This window comes from Emydura macquarii, unplaced genomic scaffold, assembly GCF_026122565.2.
Source record: "Emydura macquarii macquarii isolate MOO-44397 ecotype Brisbane River unplaced genomic scaffold, CSIRO-AGI_Emac_v2 contig_3603, whole genome shotgun sequence".
Classification (NCBI taxonomy): domain Eukaryota; kingdom Metazoa; phylum Chordata; order Testudines; family Chelidae; genus Emydura; species Emydura macquarii.
In genome coordinates this window covers 7,275,193-7,293,964 of record NW_027133740.1, presented here as the reverse complement: position 1 = coordinate 7,293,964, position 18,772 = coordinate 7,275,193, and the positions used below count along the sequence as shown (strand labels likewise).

General features: G+C 43.9%; 1 long non-coding RNA gene across 1 annotated transcript; it reads right to left on the bottom strand.

Moving 5' to 3' along the window:
- Nucleotides 1–964: 964 nt before the first annotated feature.
- Nucleotides 965–18,484, bottom strand: LOC137145687 (uncharacterized). Its single transcript, XR_010917724.1, has 3 exons — nt 18,366–18,484; nt 1,954–2,059; nt 965–1,085 (listed from the first exon to the last, which is right to left on the bottom strand). It is a non-coding gene; the product is annotated as an uncharacterized lncRNA (long non-coding RNA).
- Between the last annotated feature and the right edge of the window lie 288 nt (nt 18,485–18,772).

Below are 18,772 nucleotides of genomic sequence, written 5' to 3'. Positions count from 1 at the left end.
CACCAGTCAACCCCACAAGTTTTAAACTGAGTTAGCCTGTATCCACTGAAAGCTGTAATTTGAAGTGGTTCAGCAAGCTTGATTCTTGGACCAGTGTAGATGGGGTTCAGGAGTCCAGAGGCTCCTACCAATCTGCAGGAAGGAGGGGCACAAATCTGCGACAGAAATCCTGGCGGAACCCTATGGAACAGAAAAGTAGTTGTGCAGAATGCTGTGACATCACCTTGCCTCTTCTGCAAGGAGCAGATAGGGCCAGTGCGGGGAAGAGGAAGTCATGCTAAACTGCACATAAACCAGTCTGCAGGGAAAGGTGCAGTGCCACAGAGCACAGCACTGAGCAATTAGCCAATGACACTGCATACTAATGCACCAGTCGTGCTACTGTGGGTGGAAAGGGGTGGCAGAACAGTCCCTCAGAATAGCTGTCTGTGACCTGTGGGCCAGGATTCCTGGCCCTGGCTGTCTATTCGAGTTCTGCCTTTGCTCACTCCACATGCTTGCCAGGACCATGAACTTGGGGGACAGGAGAACATGTGGCTTCTTCCTCCAATGGAGCAGTGGCATGTCCCCATTACTTTGTTCCCCTCTCCATGCTCTTGTGCGGAAGGGACATTCTGGAAACAGAGATGGGAATCTCTCTTATCCCAGCACCACTTTCGTGGACCATCCAGTACTCAAAGCTACTCACGTCTTAATTTTACCCGAGTTAATTTCAATTTCCTTACTTCTACTGGAGTTGCTAACAGAGTTCTGGCAAATCCTTCCTAGCTCATCAGCTTTAGCCCAGCTAATGAAGGTTTGTCTTCTCTCCTATTAAGTCTAGTTTATTTTGGCAGAAAGAATGATTACTGCTGGACCAGCAGCAAAGGGAAACAAACATTTTAGATGAATATGCTGGCAGTGCTGACCGCTCTATCAAGCAGCAGAACAGAGCATATTTTACACTCATTCCCATTCCCTTCTTTAAGAGGATGCAAGGCTGTGCGCATGTCCATGAATGCCTCGTTGGAGTTCCCAGGACATTCCCTTTCGCGGATGTAACTCTTCAAATGGATCCCTGGTATCTGACCTTTTCATTTTGGGATCTATTAAGGAAGACAGTGGGTTTAGTGGCTAAAACGTGGGCCAGCAAATCAGAACTTTTGTTTTCTATACCCATCTCTGCTCCTGATTTAATCTGTATGCACTGTAGTTGTAGCTGCATCAGTTCCAGGATATTATAGAGACAAAGTGGGTGAGGTCATAGCTTTTATTGGTGAGAGACACAAGCTTTTGAACCACACAAAACTCTTCTTCAAGTCTGAGAAAAGCATTCTGACCATCAAAGGTAAATGCATCTAGTGCATTAAATGTCCCAAGAACAACTGTTGTGGATGAAACCATACAATCACTATGCTCTTGAATGAACTCACACAGGAAAATGATAAAAGATAAAAACATCCTAACACCTGTCGTGCACAACACAATCATTCTATATCTGACCTATCAATGCTCATCCTCAAAGGAAACCTGCACAACACTTTCAAAAGACAAGTCTGGGAGCTTAAATTCATAACTCTGCTAGACACAAAAAATCATGGACTGAACAGAGACACTGGATTTATGGCTTATTACAACAATCTGTAATCCACGAACCCCCTCTATTTATCCTCTGACTGCAGAGGTGTTAACAGGACACACCATCTTGAATGGTCCCTTACAATATGTGCTAACTACATACGCTAAACAATCTGTTCCACCTTGCATTTAGTTGTGACACTCGAGTGTCTTTCCCAGACCTGAAGAAGAGCTATGTGTGGCTTGAAAACTTGCCTCTGTCATGAACAGACATTGGTCCAGTAAAAGATATTACCTCACCCACCCTGTCTCCCTGATTTAATCTGTGATCTTTGAAAAGTCCCTGAACGTCTATGTATCCTTCCATATATGTAAAACAAGTACAATACCACTTACCTATAGCACAGGGCAGTGTCAAGTTTATTTAACATACGGCACTTTGAGTTCCTGGTGTAATAGATGTTTCGCATGAGGGTCACACTTGCATTGAAGGTGCTGTATTCTGTAGATGCAAAGGACTGATATTAATATAATTTTTTACTTCAGCTGATCAATTTTTCTTCTTTTAAATATTCCATTGACTAATACCTCCCATCATGCGTAGGCCTGTGTATGTGAGAAAGAGAGGCACACACATAGATAGATCTTGATCACGGAACAAATTTTCTTAAGGCCTCTCAAATGATTTTCTTAGATCATAGACATTATACACAAGCAGCAATCCACCACTGTTTCTTTGGCAGGAGGCAGTGTTGTCTATGGCTGACAGCCCCAAACTCTTTTGAGTAGGCATTGTCTTTTACTGTGAGTTTAGATAAGGCCTGACAGCATGGAGCTCCAATCTAAATGGGGCTTTTGGGTGATGTTATAACAACATTAATAAATAAAATAAAATAATAATAATAATAATAATATGGACTGGGAATCAGTGAAATAATGTTCTAATACACTGTCTCAACACTGACTGATTGGGCAAGTCATTTAGCGCCTCTGTCTGCAATTTTTCCAGAGGGGTAGCCGTGTTAGTCTGTATACAGCAAAAACAACGAGAGTCCTGTAGCACTTTAAAGACTAACAAATTTAATTTCAGCAGGCATATGCTTCCGTGGGCTGCAACCCACTTCCTCAGATGCAAGGAATAGAAATCATACAGGAGGCAACATATACAGGAGGCAACTACAGGAGGCAACATATACAGGAGGCAACATATACATATCCAAGGGAAGTGACAACAATGGGGGAGGTGGATGAAAGCAGGGTACTTGAGGCCTAATTACAACACTAAGCAGGAGGTGAGAATGGGTGATCAGAGGCAATTACTTGGCCAATGTACATTTTGTGCCAGCAATGCCCCTCTGTCATGTACATTGGCCAAACTGGACTGTCACCACTCAGAAGGATAAATGAACAAATCAGACATATAAAAAATAACAACATCCATAAACCAGTCGGAGAACACTTCAATCTCCCAGGACATTCTGTCTCTGATCTAAAAGTTGCTATTCTCTCACAAAAAAACTTCAAAAAACAGACTTCAAAGAGAAACTGCTGTGCTTGAAATCATCTGCAAACTTGACACAATCAAACTGGGTCTGAATCTGGACTTGGAATGGTTATCTCATTACAAGAAGTAATTGCCTCTGATCACCCACTCTCACCTACTGCTCAATGGTTGTAATTAGGCCTCAAGTACCCTGCCTTCATCCACCTCCCCCATTGTTGTCACTTCCCTTGGATATGTATATGTTGCCTCCTGTATATGTTGTCTCCTGTATATGTTGCCTCCTGTATGATTTCTATTCCTTGATTCTGAGGAAGTGGGTTGCAGCCCACGAAAGCTTACGCCTGCTGAAATTAAGTTTGTTGGTCTTTAAAGTGCTACAGAACTCTCGTTGTTTTTGCTGTCTGCAATAATGACCTCAAGCAAGTGTTGTGAAGCTTACTCAATTAAAGTACTTTTGAGAGTTGGATGGTTCTATACAAATGCTAAGTTTTACTATTATTATCTGCAGCTCAGGGACCTGCTCATAAGCTCGGGTCTGGGAGCTGTCACGAATATCTAGTCTAAAGTATGTATAATTCTGTAATTGAACCTCCAGGAAGAAGAGAAGCGAGAGAGAAAGAGTTTTCCACACAGTCATTACTGGGCAAATAACACTGATATGGAGAAGACCAAAAAAATTGGTCAGATTCATCACCGACTTCAATGGAGTTGCAGTTGGGATGAATCTGATCCATGCTTGGTCTACACACATTTTTGTATTGGTATTATTATTATTTGGTATTTGTTTTACCATAGCACTTAGGAGCCCTAGTCATCGACCAGGATCCAATTGTGCTAGGTGCTGTACAAACACAGAATAAAAAGACAGTCCCTGGCCCCATATTTACAATCTAAGCCTTGGTCTACACCACAGCATTGGGTCAACATAAGGCAGCTTACAGCAACTAATTATGTCAATGTACACACTATAGCCTTGCTCCCAACGATGTAAGTGCCCTTCTACACCATCATAATAACTCCACCTCCACGAGAGGCATAGGGCTTATGTCAGTGTAGTTAAGGCAACGCCATAGAGTGGGGAGCTGGGAGACTTGAGGCAGCACTTGGGCTCCCAGTGGGGAGCCAGGAGCCTTGGGACAGCACCCAGGCTCCCAGCAGGGAGCCTCGGGACAGCTGTGCACAGAGCTGAGATCCAAGGCTCTCAGCCCCCCACACTGCTCCGCTTAAGTCAGTGGTAGCACTCCTAATGAGGACGCGCCCCACTGACAGAAGAAGGGCAGCGTGCACATGAACCACCTCAGTAATTACTGCGGTGGTCGTAAGTCGACCTAACATAGGTCGACTTAAGTTTTTAATGTAGACATGCCCTAAGTATAACACCAGAGATAACAGGTAGTTTTCTTGTACTCCTATGTCTGGATGCATCTGAGACAATCAGCGGTCTCTGCACAAAAGTAGCTAACATTTGAAGGATGATACTGTGGTAGCCTTGCAGTTGTTGATGGGAGCACCTGCCGCCCATGTTGGGGGCCTGGAGAAAGCACAAAGATGCTTGTTTGAAAATTTAACAGGAGGGTACTGGAGTCTGGCATTATGGGCCATGATATAACTATGTCAAATGGGAGGCAAAAAGGGGACGTTCCAATACAGCAATATAGGTAAAACCCCAGTGCTGAAGCAGTTATATTGTTATGAAGGTACCTTTCACCAGAATAGCATATTCCCATATGGGAAGAGGAACAAGCTATACCAGTATAAGTCACCTTTATACCACTATAAAAAAGGAGGAGTTGTATTACTTTCACTATAATTACATTATAACTTCTTGTGTAAACAAAGCCTTAGAGGTGGCATGCAAAGTTGTTTTTTAAATTGGGTTTGTGCCCCTTTCTGTTTTTTTATCGTGTTTGAAGAAGGCCTGAGAGGGTTTTTTCTTCCTTCCCCTCTCTGCTTGCGTTTCACCTTTAGACATATCAGGAACGTCAAGTCTGGTCTTCCAGGGGAGGTGTCTCACTATTTTTATTATTAATTATTATTATTATTATTACTATTGTGACCTCTCCCCAGTGACTGAAAAACTGAGGGAACTGATATTTGAACAGGCATCATTACTCTCAAGTGCTTGCTACGCACTCAAGTTAAAATAGGAGTTAAACAAAAGAGTTTGAACAACCTGACTCAAAGTGACTTCTGCTCTTAATTGTTCAATTTTCACTCTCTCAATTTCTGATGTCATTATTCTATTAGTGCCCATAAGAGTCCGTAGGACGTGAACTGATCATGTAAAAATATGTGGGGGGAAAAAATGTCCATACATCCAGTGCTTAATTTATAATGAAAGAGGTGCCGGGACTCAAGCAATGTTTTTACATTTATAACTGATGCAGCGAGTTCAGAGGTGCCGGGGCTATGAACTGCCTCCGCCCTGGCAAGTCCTGGCACAAATTAAGTTCTGCATACATCAGAACGAAATGAAAAAGCACACGTTGTTTCATGGATTAGTCACCTTACAGGAAGTGTGCTTAGCATCAGGTGAAGAAGGAATCAGCAGCACCACCTGGTGGCAGCAAAACAAGAAATGCTGGCAATGGTTTTCATCAATCCAGAGATTTTAAGGCCAGAATGGATCATAATTTATGACCATCTAGTCTGACCTCCTGCACAATACAAGCTACAAAGCCTCACCTAGTAATTTTGCAGCAACCCCATAACTTCTGTTATCTGCAGCATTGCTTTTAGAAAGAGATCTACTCTTGACCACAAGTGATGGAGCCTCGTCCCTTGGTAAATTGTTCCAGTTGTTAACTGACCTCACTATCGCAAATTGAGCCTTATTTCTAGTCTGAATTCATCTAGCTTCAGCTTCCAACCACTGGATCTCCTTGTGCCTTTTTTTGCTAGATTAGAGCCTCTATCAACAGAAATCTCTTCCCTGTGTAGCTTCTTCTAGACTGTGATCAAGTTACCCCTTAACATCCTCTTCAATAAACTAAATAGACAGAGCTCCTTTAGTGTAAGGCAGGTTTTCTAGACCCCTAATCCTTCTTGTAGCTCCTTTCTATTTGCTTTCAGTTTGTCTATAAAGAGGCTTCCTCTGTCTTGCTGCAGGAGGAAAAAAAAAAAAAAGCTAAGCTAAGCTATAAACCAGTGTTGTCCAATGGTTGGCCTTCAAGGCTCTGAACTGTGGTCTTCCAGGGCAGCAGGCTGTGTTAAGATGTCAATTTGTTCTTGACTATGAACAAAAAATTTGTCCCCAGAGCCTCGCTTGGATATTATAAAAGGGAAATGTTTGAATCACTCTGTCCCTATGGGGACAGAGCAGGGGAACCGCCTCCCCAAATGCCTCCCCACAGCCTCATGAACAGCTCTGTTGTGAGCCAGGAGTCCTACAAGCTGCAAGAGCAGCTCAGCAGCTCTTTGCTGCACCACCAGGGAAGGAGGAGAGAAGGGCTCTGGTTGTTCTATTGTCTGCTTACCTGCATGGCTGTAGCAGCCCAAGAGAGCAGGATAGGCATTCAATTGCTCTACCCAAACTTAAGGGAACACCTAGCAAAACATGGCATGGCTCCCACCAGGGCAGCTCAGGAAAGAGGGCAGGGAAGAGAAGCAGCTGAGAACCAATAACCAGTTATGCTCTCTGAGTCTCTGCCCCCAGCCCGTGTTGGAGCACTCCGGATGCCGCTGTAACTCATGGCAGCTAGAAACATTTTACTATATGAAAACTAGGGGTGATCAAAATGTTTCCATCAAAACTGTTTTTCAACAGAAAATTGAGTTTTCAACTAAATTACATGTTTCATGAAAAGTGTCTGCCTTCCACGGAACATTTCACAGAAAAAGCAAGCACTAAAATATTTCAATTTGGCTATTCTGCCAAGGTGCCTCATGGGAAATGAAGTCTGGTTTCTTCATGTCCCCACTCTCCTCTATCAATGGGACTCTCAGCTGGACTACATTTCCCATGATGCAGCACACTTTCCCTCACCATGATGTCAGACCACAGTACCTCATGAGAGATGCAGTCCAACCAGGGAGTGCTGCACATGGAGGAGAATGGGAGCGTGAGGCACCCGAACTACAATTCTGATGAGACACCACAGCAGCATTATATGATTGAAACACTTATGCTTTTGGCCAAAACATTACCATTCTTCATTTTTGCCAAAAAGCTGGATTTTTGCATGGGAAATTTTGACAAAAAGTACTTTTCTTTTGCTTTTGTCAAAAATTTCTGCAGAAAAAAGCCCATGTTGCAAGTAGCTGTAATAAAGATGTATACAATGTCTGTACACTGTTCAAAGCAGGGCCGGAACTCCAATTGCTTATGCTCCTATCGTAAATATATCCAACAACACATGGCAAATTGGCATTGAAAAGAATTTTAAATGATGCATTTTAAAACCAAAGATTTTGGGCTTGATTGAGTGGCTTTTCATGGTGGCACCAGATGCACAGGAAGACTTGAGGCACAGTTCTTCCCTGATCTCCTCTTAAAGTGATGCATCTCCAACACTGCTCTCTGCTCCACTGCAGGGTGTGCCTGAGAAGCTCAATTAACTATCAAGGAGATAAGCACAAGGCAAAGAAATTGCATTTGTTGCTGAAGGTTAATTCCACTAGAGTCCTTTATAGATCCATGCAGGCTGACCGATATTTTCTTTACAGCAGGTGCCTCCTTGAACAATTAATAGATGATTACTTGGGACTCTGAAGTATCATCTATGTCCTGTGCACACTGGTAACTAATTACATTACCACAAGGTAATTGGCCATTTACAACTATTTACAGCTATTTACTACTTAAACTTCAAAGAGAAATACAAACAATAGTATTGTTACATTCAAAGTTCCATCTAAATGTTCATCTATCGATTAAGAATTCAAAAGGAACAGAACAGTGATCGATAGAAAAGCAGTTTATCTAACCTCTAACAAGAGATACGAAACCACATCAGATAACTACCAACAGTACCCTTGCATATCAAAGCTCTAGTCTACTTATGAGAAATGACCCTTACAACCATTGTATTTTTCCTATAATATGTCTCGAAAGGTCAGAGTTGAGCCATGCAATTTGTAAAGTTGCTTAGCTCTTTCAGGCCTAAGGTCACACCAGGTAATTCCCTTATGATTATTTTCTCATGCCTAACTCGTCTTTGGGTGGGGAAGAGGAAATGTTTTCCATGGCAATCAGCTCACATTTGCATCATTACATAAAAACCTGAATGCCACCATCTGGTTGTTTCCTTACTCACATTCCACGCTGTAGCAACAGAGTTAACAAACCACCATCAAACGAAAAGGATAAAACTAATCCCTTTGGAAACACAGGGCCACATTACCAAACTAGAGGAGATGCTGCCTTCAGATCTGGAGAGGGGCACGGCTAAAGCATATCTTAACAAGCAACAGGCGCTCTTCTGCTGCAATTCGGACAACTCTCGGGAAGTACAAGCTCTGTAGTTCATAGAAGACAGGCGCATATTTTAGCTCCCTCCTCTCATGCATAAAATTGTTAATCAAAAAGCAGATTATTAAACTGATTATAAGGGTGTCAGTAGGATAATAAGATAACAGCAGCAATGGGTTGGAGTGGAGTCAGCAAGTCTATCTCAGATACTTACATGCCCCCTCCCCATTACCACAGTATCTGAGCCCTTCACAATTTTTAATATATTCACAAGGGAAGGAAGTGCTATAATCCCCAATATACAGATGGGGAACTGAGGCACAGAGAGATTAAGTTACTTGCCTAAGATCATACAGCAAGTCTGTGACAGAGTGGGGAATTGAACCCACATCTTTGACTAGTATCCTAACCACTGTACCATCCTTCCTCTAGCCTGTAGATCTACCCAATAGCTAACAAAAGGGCCAGATCACAGAGCCCTTCCCCACCCACACAAGTAACCAGGGCTTAAATTCAGACAGAGCTGTCCAGAGGGAGCTCTGGTAAATATTTTCAAACTCATGGGGAGCCTCAGTGTCCCATCCCCCCCTCATGGGGCTAAAGCTCCACCCCCACAGCTGAAGTCTCCCGCAGCTGAAGCCCAGAGACCTACTGCCCCACAGGGCAGAAGCCCCCAATCTCAACACCCCACCTCAGGGCAGAAGCCCCGAGCTTCCTGCCCCCAGCCCAGTGGCTGGAGCCCCAAGCCCCGCCCCACCTGGGCCATGGAGTTTTTATAGTATGTTGTGGAGGAGGGGCATAGGGGGCTCTGGGAAATAATCTATGAGCATTTAAGCCTGCAAGTAACCATTAAGATTACTCATATAAGTAATGGCTCACCAGCATGAGTAAGGACTCCAGATTCTGGCCCAGGTGATTTGACTGGAAACTACAAATATTACAGGATTTCCCTTAAATGTTTGAGAATTAAGCCCCACCAAGCTTATATATTGTGCCTTTGCCAATTCCTGTACGGCCTTCCTCCTCCACACCCCACCTTAAAATTAGCCCCAAATCACACCAAGATCATTTTAAATATTCTCCTTCTTTCGCTAAACTCTCACATGTCAAAGGCTGTTCCTCTCCAAGGATGGAGAAGACACTCCGGGTCCAATGAGCAGGCCAGGGAGGGTCCTTGCATAGGGACCCTGCAAACAACCCCACCCATACCCACTCTGTAGTGACTCTCTCTGAGACAGCATGGAGTGGAAAAGAAAGGGATGGCTGGAGTGGAACAGACTGGACAATGAACATGGTACTATATACAGCACAGGTAGAATCCTCCATGTGGGGTTGCACATGGCTGCTATACAGAACACAGACTGTCATAGTGGGAGAAGGGTGCAATTAGGCAACTGCTCCATGCCAAGCCACTGGACTGGGAAACGATGATTCCTTTCCCTCCCCAGTCTCATTTAGGGTATGTCTGCACTGCAATTAGAAACCCATGGCTGGCCCACGCCAGCTGATTCTGGCTCGCAGGACTTGGGCTAAGAGGCTGTTTAATTGTGGTGTAGACAAACCCGTAGATCCCAGCACAGGGGGCAGCTCATTCAAGGACTCTACTGGGGTACGTGCCTGCCCACGGCTAAAAGCCCCTCCCCTAGCCTGAGGGGGGGAGTTACTGAGCCCAGGACTCAACTAAATTCAGGGAACAACAAATGAACAAACAGGCGTGAAGGTCAAAGGGTTAAACAGAGGGAACCCAAAGGGGACACCGAGCAGAGAACCCCAGACAGCGATCACTGCTCCTCTAAAGCATCCAAGAAGCCAGTGGCCACAGCCCAGAGGAACTCTGCCTGGTTGCATGAAGGCAAATGATCCAAAGAGAAGTGGTGACGAGAGAGATATACATATAGATAGAGTAGCGAACGAGCCTTTTATCCCCAGAGCAGCCCACACTGGGCCTGCTGACAAAACCAGCTGTTCTCTCTAGCAGCTGGGACTTTGCCAGTATTCTCCAAGGTTCCTCTGATGGCTCTTGCCTCCTATGGGCTGTATGCTCTAAGGAGCCACACTCCCTCAGCTCACATTGTCTTCAGTAGAAGTGTTGAGTGAGCAATAAAGGCAGGATCTGGTTCGGTTTTAGCCGCATTTCCCTTTTTTACTTTTACAGCACTGCCTCGAAAGCATGACAACTTGTAGTTCATTCAATGGGCTAATTATGCATTTCTCTGGATATGGATAACAGCTCATATGGATTACAAGTATGTAAACTATTCTTAAATTATCCAATGATTATCTGACTGGTTAAGTAACTGGGTAATTCTCGCAGTACGGAATCTAGGCAACATACAGCCTGCAAAATATTTCAAGTTATGGCCTGCCATTAGAGAAGGTGAGTGTAAGGGATTCCTCTGCCACAGCCCCTCTGCTTCAGTTCCCCTCTGGCCAACAAAGGACTCAAAGACCCTTCGGTTTGCAGTACCAGTGCTTTTATTTACAAGGTGAACATAAATTCCCACCACCTTATGGTGCCTTGCTTCAGCTAGCAGTCTCTGGGGCTGGTCAGGGAGACAGGCAAAGACAAGACTCGACTCGACTCTCTCTGCCTTCCCTGCTAGGCCAGCATATAAACCCTGCTAAGTCAGCTCTGCAGCTGCTGCCCATTGCTTGATCAAGCCTGGGTAACTGCTCAGCCTGCGCACACAGAGCTGCCTCCCCTCAAGTAATCAGGACACCACCCAGCTAACCAGCTCTGCTGTCCCTCAGCTATAGAGGTTGGAGTGACAGGGGGCTAGCCAGGGGGTCACCCCCCAGCACCCTGTTACAGTGGGCACTATAGAAAATCCTAATATAGATAGAAATGCAGCCTCCATTTCACAGATCAGCATCAGGGCTGGATATACATTGTAAATTTTCAAATCCTGCAGGTTTATATGAAAAATATAAATATTTATAGCAATGTGTTTTTAAAATGCAAACTCCATTGCTACATTTCTAAAATTTCCCAAGATATTTAGTCCACATCAGGAGTTACTTCCCAAAGCTGAGGACTTAAAAAGAAATTTTAAAAATCTTAGATGTGAAAAAAATTCTATGGCAGAAAATGTAAAGCTGCCATAGGAACCTGGACATGCATTGTCCCTTCATTTTAATGGAAACGTTAATTTTAGGGGGAATTAGGTATGCAAATCCAGTTGTGAACATTTCTGCCTCCAGAATTACTGACAATGGGACCAATCCTGCAAACAATTCCAGGTGCAGCGCTTTCTAATTGGAATTGTTACAATCAACTGTAGTGGCACAGCTCATGGCAGTAATCACTATGCCCAGCAATAAGTGTTTTCAGGCCCAGGCCCAAAGACTACATAAGATTCCAGCTGATTTTTTTCCATTTGTGATTTGCCCAACTTCTCTAAACCAGTGGGAGCTGCACCGGGGGGGGGGGGGATTCTCTGTGGAAGGACAGCTCTGCTGTCTTCACCACACCATCTCCTATAGGAGGCTCTCTGAGTGACTCATTTTAGGCAAGAGTTGGAGACAGGTCAAGCTGGAGGGAGGATTGGGATGGGATGCAAATTCTCTCCCCTCTGGTCCCACAAAAAACTATTTAAAAAAATCCTGCCTGAGTTCTATTACCTTATCTGTGGATGCCCTTATGCCTGCCTGAGGCTTACAGTTCGGGGAGAGGGAGGCAACGCCAACCCCTACCCACAAATTATGCCCATGTTAAAAAGTAGGGGGGCATGCCCCCCTGCAACTGTCGCTGGTGCCTCCCCTCACTTCTACAAAGGTTCTGGCACCCTTGCATTCTTGTGCTTCCAGGAAAGGCATTACCCCACCCCCACCAGCAGGACCTCGCACTCACAGTGCACGTGAGGGCCCGCTGCATGGAGGACGCCATTTTGAAGAGCATGTTGCCCCACTCCAGTGGCATGACTTTGCACATAGTGTGTGTGCGCAAGGTCACTCTGGTGGAAATAGAGGGGGCATGCTCGTCAAAATGATGTTCCCCATCCATGATACTGGACAAAACCGCATCCGGTTTTGTCTCAATTCTGAAGAGAGGACATAGTCCTTTTCTGTGGCTATCTGGCTTAAAAGAGGATGAATGGCCTACCTATCATCATCCTATAATAGCCCCTACCAGGAAACTATTTCTCCTACTACCACAGATGGTGGCACATTGTTTACCGTGGCCTATCGCACTATTACCAAAGCACAAATCCAGCCCAGTCTGGAACACAGTTTTCACACCCAGATTTGATTACCTCTGGGCAGCAGCATCGTAATCCCGTTACAAAGCAGTTTTGCGATAGCGATATTTAAAGTGGGCCCCACAGCTAGTGAAGGTAGGGACTATTCCTCCAGCTTGGGTGCATGGATGGGGTTGTGTGGAGAAAGTAGTTGACCATATCGGGCAAGTCGAGAGTAAGGCCCAACTTAATCTACAGGGGAATCATGGTAGCCAGAATAGTTTTAAATGAGGATTCTTCTCATAAAGTTAGTACCATGGAATCCCTGTCCAGATTTAGCTTTGGAAGGTTCTTTTGGGCCAACCTCTATAACTTAAGACCCTACCAAAACAGTCTGAGAGAACCATATCAGCACCTTTTGGAGAACCAGCTTTAAAAACAATTCTGGCTAACACAGTTCCTCTCTAGTGTAGACACCTCACAGTCAGGTCTCCGTCATATTAGTCTGGGGATCTGCACTACACCCTGGCCTAGCAGAATAATGCTACACCTCTCACTGTCACTTATGCACACATACCCCTCCCTTGTCACATGAGCAGCACAAGTAGCAATCAGCAATTTAGTAGATAACTACTGGGGAGGTAAAGAGGAGGATGCGATACCTAGTTGTTAGCAGGAAGGACTTGGGACTCCTGATTCCTTTCCTGGTTCTGCCACTGACTCACTGAGTAACCTTGGGCATGTCACACCTCTCCCTATTTCAGCTTACCGTTTTTATGGCTACAGTATAACTCAGACAGGTGTTGAGAGACTTTGTTAGTTGTACAGAACTTTGAGATACTCTGATGAAAAATACAACACTAATCAAGCTCCATGCAATAGTGGAGCTAAAATAACAAAGATGTAATGAAGCAGAAACAGAGTCAGAGAAATTCAAAACAGCTCTCACCAGAAGAACCAATAGAGCTCCTGAAAAAAGCCCTCCAGGGCAAAGATGGTCCTTTCACTGTATTTATATACAGCACCTAACACAATGGGGCTCCGAACCTTGCTTAGGGTTTTGAGGCACTACTATAATAATAAGTGAATGCTAATATTCACAACAAGATCAATGCATTAAGAAGTCATTTTTCTAACTGTGATTGTTTTAGTCTTGATGTGCAATATAGTGTAAGCACATAATCTAGTTGATAACCATTTGAGAAACTGAGCTAGGAAGAGAAGAAGAAAGGTGAGCATTCATTTTGCTCCACAACAGCACTTTTGATCAACTTCTTTTTAGGAATCATACCCAAGAGTGATTGCAACAGAAAAAGGGAAATAAGTGCCCAAAAACCACTTCTGCTCAAAAAGAAACACAAGCAGCGCTGCCAAAGTAGCATTGTTACATTTATTTTTTGCAAAAAGCACTGAAGAGACACAAAGTGAGCTGGCACTCACTTAATAGCACTTAGTCGCAGCCAGCTCCTGAAGACCTTTCTAAGAAAACCCCAAATTATGAAGAGGAGAGAGAGGGAATGCCCATCCAGCTATGGCAAATGCAGCAATTTTAAGTAATTCTGGGTTTTCTTTTGATCAGAAAGCCGAGAGAAGGAGTAGTGCATGGAGTGAACACCGGGTTCTGAAACAAAGAGTCTTCCAGGTAAAAGAGATAAAGGGGGGGGGGGGGGGGAAACAGGAGGAGGTAGATTCACTCCAACCACAAGGAGCTTTCAAAAAATTTATTTTCCCTCAAGGAGGTTTAAAAATCTGTAAGCAAAGAGAATTAAGAGCAGAGCCTCAAACAGTCATTTTATACCTTGGCACGTGCACACATGCATACACACACAAGCCTACCGGAGATAGTACACTCAGCCCTGCTCCTATTAAAGTCAAAGGTAAAACTGCCATTGGGCCTAAATCATCACTGCTTGTGTCTTCATTCATACCCGTGCAAAGCCAGCAGAGAAGAATTCTTCACTGCTTTACACCTCAGTTAGTGAGATACACCCACTTTTCACAGTGTAATGAACAAGATGGAGAATCAGGCCCATTGACTTCAAGGGTGCAAGATCAGGCCCTGTTAAAGGACAAGAACACACAGAAGAGGAATGGCAGAGTGATTGGATGTTTACAAAACAACAAAAACCATAAGCCATTTATATTTTGAATAACGCTGGGTGTGTTTTATAGCTTTATACTCCATTAGCCTTAATTCTGCCCATAAATCTAGGAAAATTGGAGAATTAAAAATATAGAGAAAATTTCAGCTCTGCTCAGCAGACCGAGATACCCACGTCTACACAACAGAATGTATTGCCTTCAGCAGGATTTCTTTCTGTAGGAAATCATCAAGCACAATTATTTATCCAAGACACATAAGTAAACACTGCATTGTGTAAATGTTTGGAAACACCCATTTACCTAGCTAATCCACCCAGTTCTCTTTGATAGGGGAAAACTGATGGCAAAACATTGAAAAACATCTTCATTTCATTTGCTTTTGCACGCTATCGGTTGGCAACTGGCATCCTAACAGCCTTACAGCAAATAATTTAAAGATAGATCAAGAAATGGTAACATAAATCAATAGCTACAATTATTAGTTTTTATTACACACAATATCATGACGATGGGCATCCTTAGTATCTGTAAATAAAAGCATAAGTGACAGGCCAACTTATCTTCTGATCTACCATTTGAAACTCCACCTAAAGCCATATGGATGGTTGTGTGAAAGGTAAGGCAAAGCAGAATTAGATTCTAAGGCAAGCAATTAAAACTTTAATTAAAACATACAGCAGCCCCTGATGCGTGCCCAGAGATGGATTATTTGTTTGATATGGTGAGATTTCCATAATAATGAAATAGCTTCTGGTCACTTTCCTTTTTGCCATCCCATAGATCAGGATTATGCCAGACATTCAATTACCCTGGACAAACTGAAGAGAAGCCATTTATCTAAGATTTGCTAGATGTCCAGGGTGGCCGGCAAATATAAACACCTTAAGTACAGCCCATGTGAACAACTTAAGTTTGATTAGGTTCTACTCCACATTTCCAGATCTTGATTCCAGGGGCTAGGATTTCCAGAGGAGCTGTGATGTAGTCTGATAAACATTATACAAAGAAGGGGACGGGCTTTTGCTTACAATCAAGGATTCATCACTGGCTTCTTTCCAAGCACATACTTACACAAACTAGTAGAGTTTACTCTGAATTTGCATTAACATTGCCTAAAGAACTGCTTCAGAAGACACCTGCTTCCAACCTCTTCCCCCTCCTTCTATTCAAACATTTCCTGGATAACTTTATAAGTCAAATTTAGGGCTACCTTCTACGCAGAACTGCACATGGTTGTCTAGTCAAAGTAATTTAAGTGAGCTCAAATGCTTAGCTTGCGAGCAACCCAAACTTGCTTATCTCCCCATACTGTTATTTCAGCAGCTCTAACAGGGAAGTGGATTTTGGTTGAAGAAGGGGGATGGTAGGTTCACTGTAGTTGTATGCTGCTGTACAGACTCCCTATAGTCCCGTTCAGCTAGTATACATACTTCTCAATGGACTCCACGCTGCACTCGCTAGGCATTTTACCTGCGTTATGACTACCCACTCATCTCAGTACCTGTGAGTGCAATTCCCACTGAGAGGCACACTAGCACTGAGATGAGATTGAAGATTCTTAAGAATGAATCAAGGGAAGATGAAAAAATAAATCTAAAATCTCAACACCACTGTGTCCATAGAGCCAAATACCAAACCTCTTGGTTTGCTTCCATAATGCTCCATGGGCCTATAATCATAGAAGATTAGGGTTAGAAGGGACCTCAGGAGGACATATAGTCCAACTCCCTGCTTGAAGCAGAACCAACCCCAACTTCCCAACTCCAAACTGATTAGTGACCAACCAGTAGCAGTCTGGAGTTGCCAGCTTCCACATGTGACAAGGTGTTTTTTTTTTTTTTGGGGGGGGGGGGGTTAAGTGTTTGCTGAATGCGTACCAGTCTTTACTAATAAAGAGGATCTGCAGATTGCATATCAGGAAGTAGCTGACTCACAAGATGTGTTGAAGTTAAGGCATAAATGTAAACAGATACACAATGAAATCAGACTCACAAGGATGCTGCACCTCCACATGAGAACAGCAGCTAACAAAGGAGCTTCCTGTTTCCTAAATTCCTGCATTACTATTGTACAGCAACTGGTGTATATTTTATTATTGGGTCCATTATTTGCAATTCCTAGTAATATCTAATAGGAGATCAATTCTTTCTTACTGTAAACTCAAAGCTTATGCAGTAAATCCCACAACATTTCTGCATCTAAACACACCTTTACCAAAGAATTCAGGCTTAGCTGCCCTTAGCGTCCTTTTTTTCCAAACTGTCTCTCTCTACTTGAGGGCTGATTGCATCTCCCTTATCTACAGATGGGGTAATCAACCAGGTGCACTAGAGAGTCAGCCAAACCTACTTCATACTTTCACAGCAGAATCAACATCTGCTAATAGGGTAGGGTATTTCTGAGGCACAGTCTCCCCACACTGCCACCCTTTCTGACCAGGATAAACTTTACCCATTTGGGGTAAAAGAAATTTGACTTCTCCAGACTTTACAAATCCAGCTACTTGATAATACCAGCAAAATACCAAATGATAAAGCAAATATTCACTAAAAAGCCTGCAGTGCTATCTGGATTTAACAAGAAGGGGTCCTGTCCAATTGCTCCAGCATTTAACAAGTGAACGTGTAGAGTGCAAAGGGCTATGAGGTCAAATACCCAAGAGAGTGCTTTCTGTATCTCAAGAAAAAATAATTATTTTCTTTAGTGCAAAAATACAGTTTGGACAAGATCTCAGGGCACTCGGCATTGTTTGCAGATCATACACAAGTAGTTTTCAACTAAAACTAGACTACTTTGCAACTAACTGTTAAAAGACAAGTACAATTTCCCATTTAAACATGAAACCAGCACAGTATTGCTAAAGACAAGAGCTAAATTGGGGGGCAACCCTGCCCCCTGAGTGTACCCAACTGTTCAAAGATGTTACAGCACATACAGCAATCATGCATTCATTTTTCACGTGGCAATAGCAGCCATGTATTTGGCATAATATTTTTATAATTCACTTCCTTCCCTCTTACTATGTAGTGTTGCGAACCAAATATGTGTTGAATATAGTTTTGGAGAACATGTGATAAGGTACATGCAAGGGGAGCAGTGCCGTAATTAGTTTGTGGCTTTTGCTAGGCGGGGAACAATGCACGGTTTTGGGGAAGCATATACAGTGTATACATTATTTCTGCAAAGTCCCTGCATTAGGAACTGAGTACTTCCTGGTTCTTTAAATTACACGGATCAGATAAGACTATAACCCAGCCACAGTCTAGTCCAACACAAAGAGCTTTATGAAAGTAACAGTGCAGGATGACTGCTGAGATGCAATACAGAGTAAGGCACAGTATTTCTTTTACATATGATCCATCCATGGGCAATTTGCTACCAAATTGGGGGGGGATATGGAAACTGCCTGGCTAACGCGCCGCGTTCAAATGCATCAGACAGAAAGCAGCACTGGGAAGACAGAGCAAAAGTTCTCTTAAAAAACTAGGTGGTCTCAAAAGAGGCCGGAATAAACTCCCTGGAGAGGCTGCTATGCAAAGCCTAAATGCAGAAGGAACTTTATGCCGGGCAGAATTCTGTCCCCCCCCCCAGCTCATTCAGCGCTGGCTGTTACCTGTGCCCAGGGCAGGTCTGCAGTTGGCTCCAGAGGTCTCTGTGCATGCAGTGGGCTGGGATTCACCGCTGCCTGTCTCCCCACACCAGGAAGGCTAGCCCGGCTGGGGCGGAGCCCCAAGGTTCCAGCTGTGCCCTGGGCTTGTGGTCAAACTGTGCGGGCGGGCCCTTGAAAAAAAGAGCAGGGGAGTTCATAGAACCACAACCACAGACGCTTTGAGCTTTTGGTTTCTCCCTCCGGGTGCGGCCGCAGCAGAAGAGTGGCGGGCGGCTGGAGGTGGGGATTTCTGGCTCCCTCGCCCGGCTGTGTGCACGCAGAGTGCAGGAGTCCGACTCCGCACAGGTGAGACACAAGGACTTGCCACCTGTGTATCCATAAAACAATAAGGCCCCGCCCTGGGGCAGCTC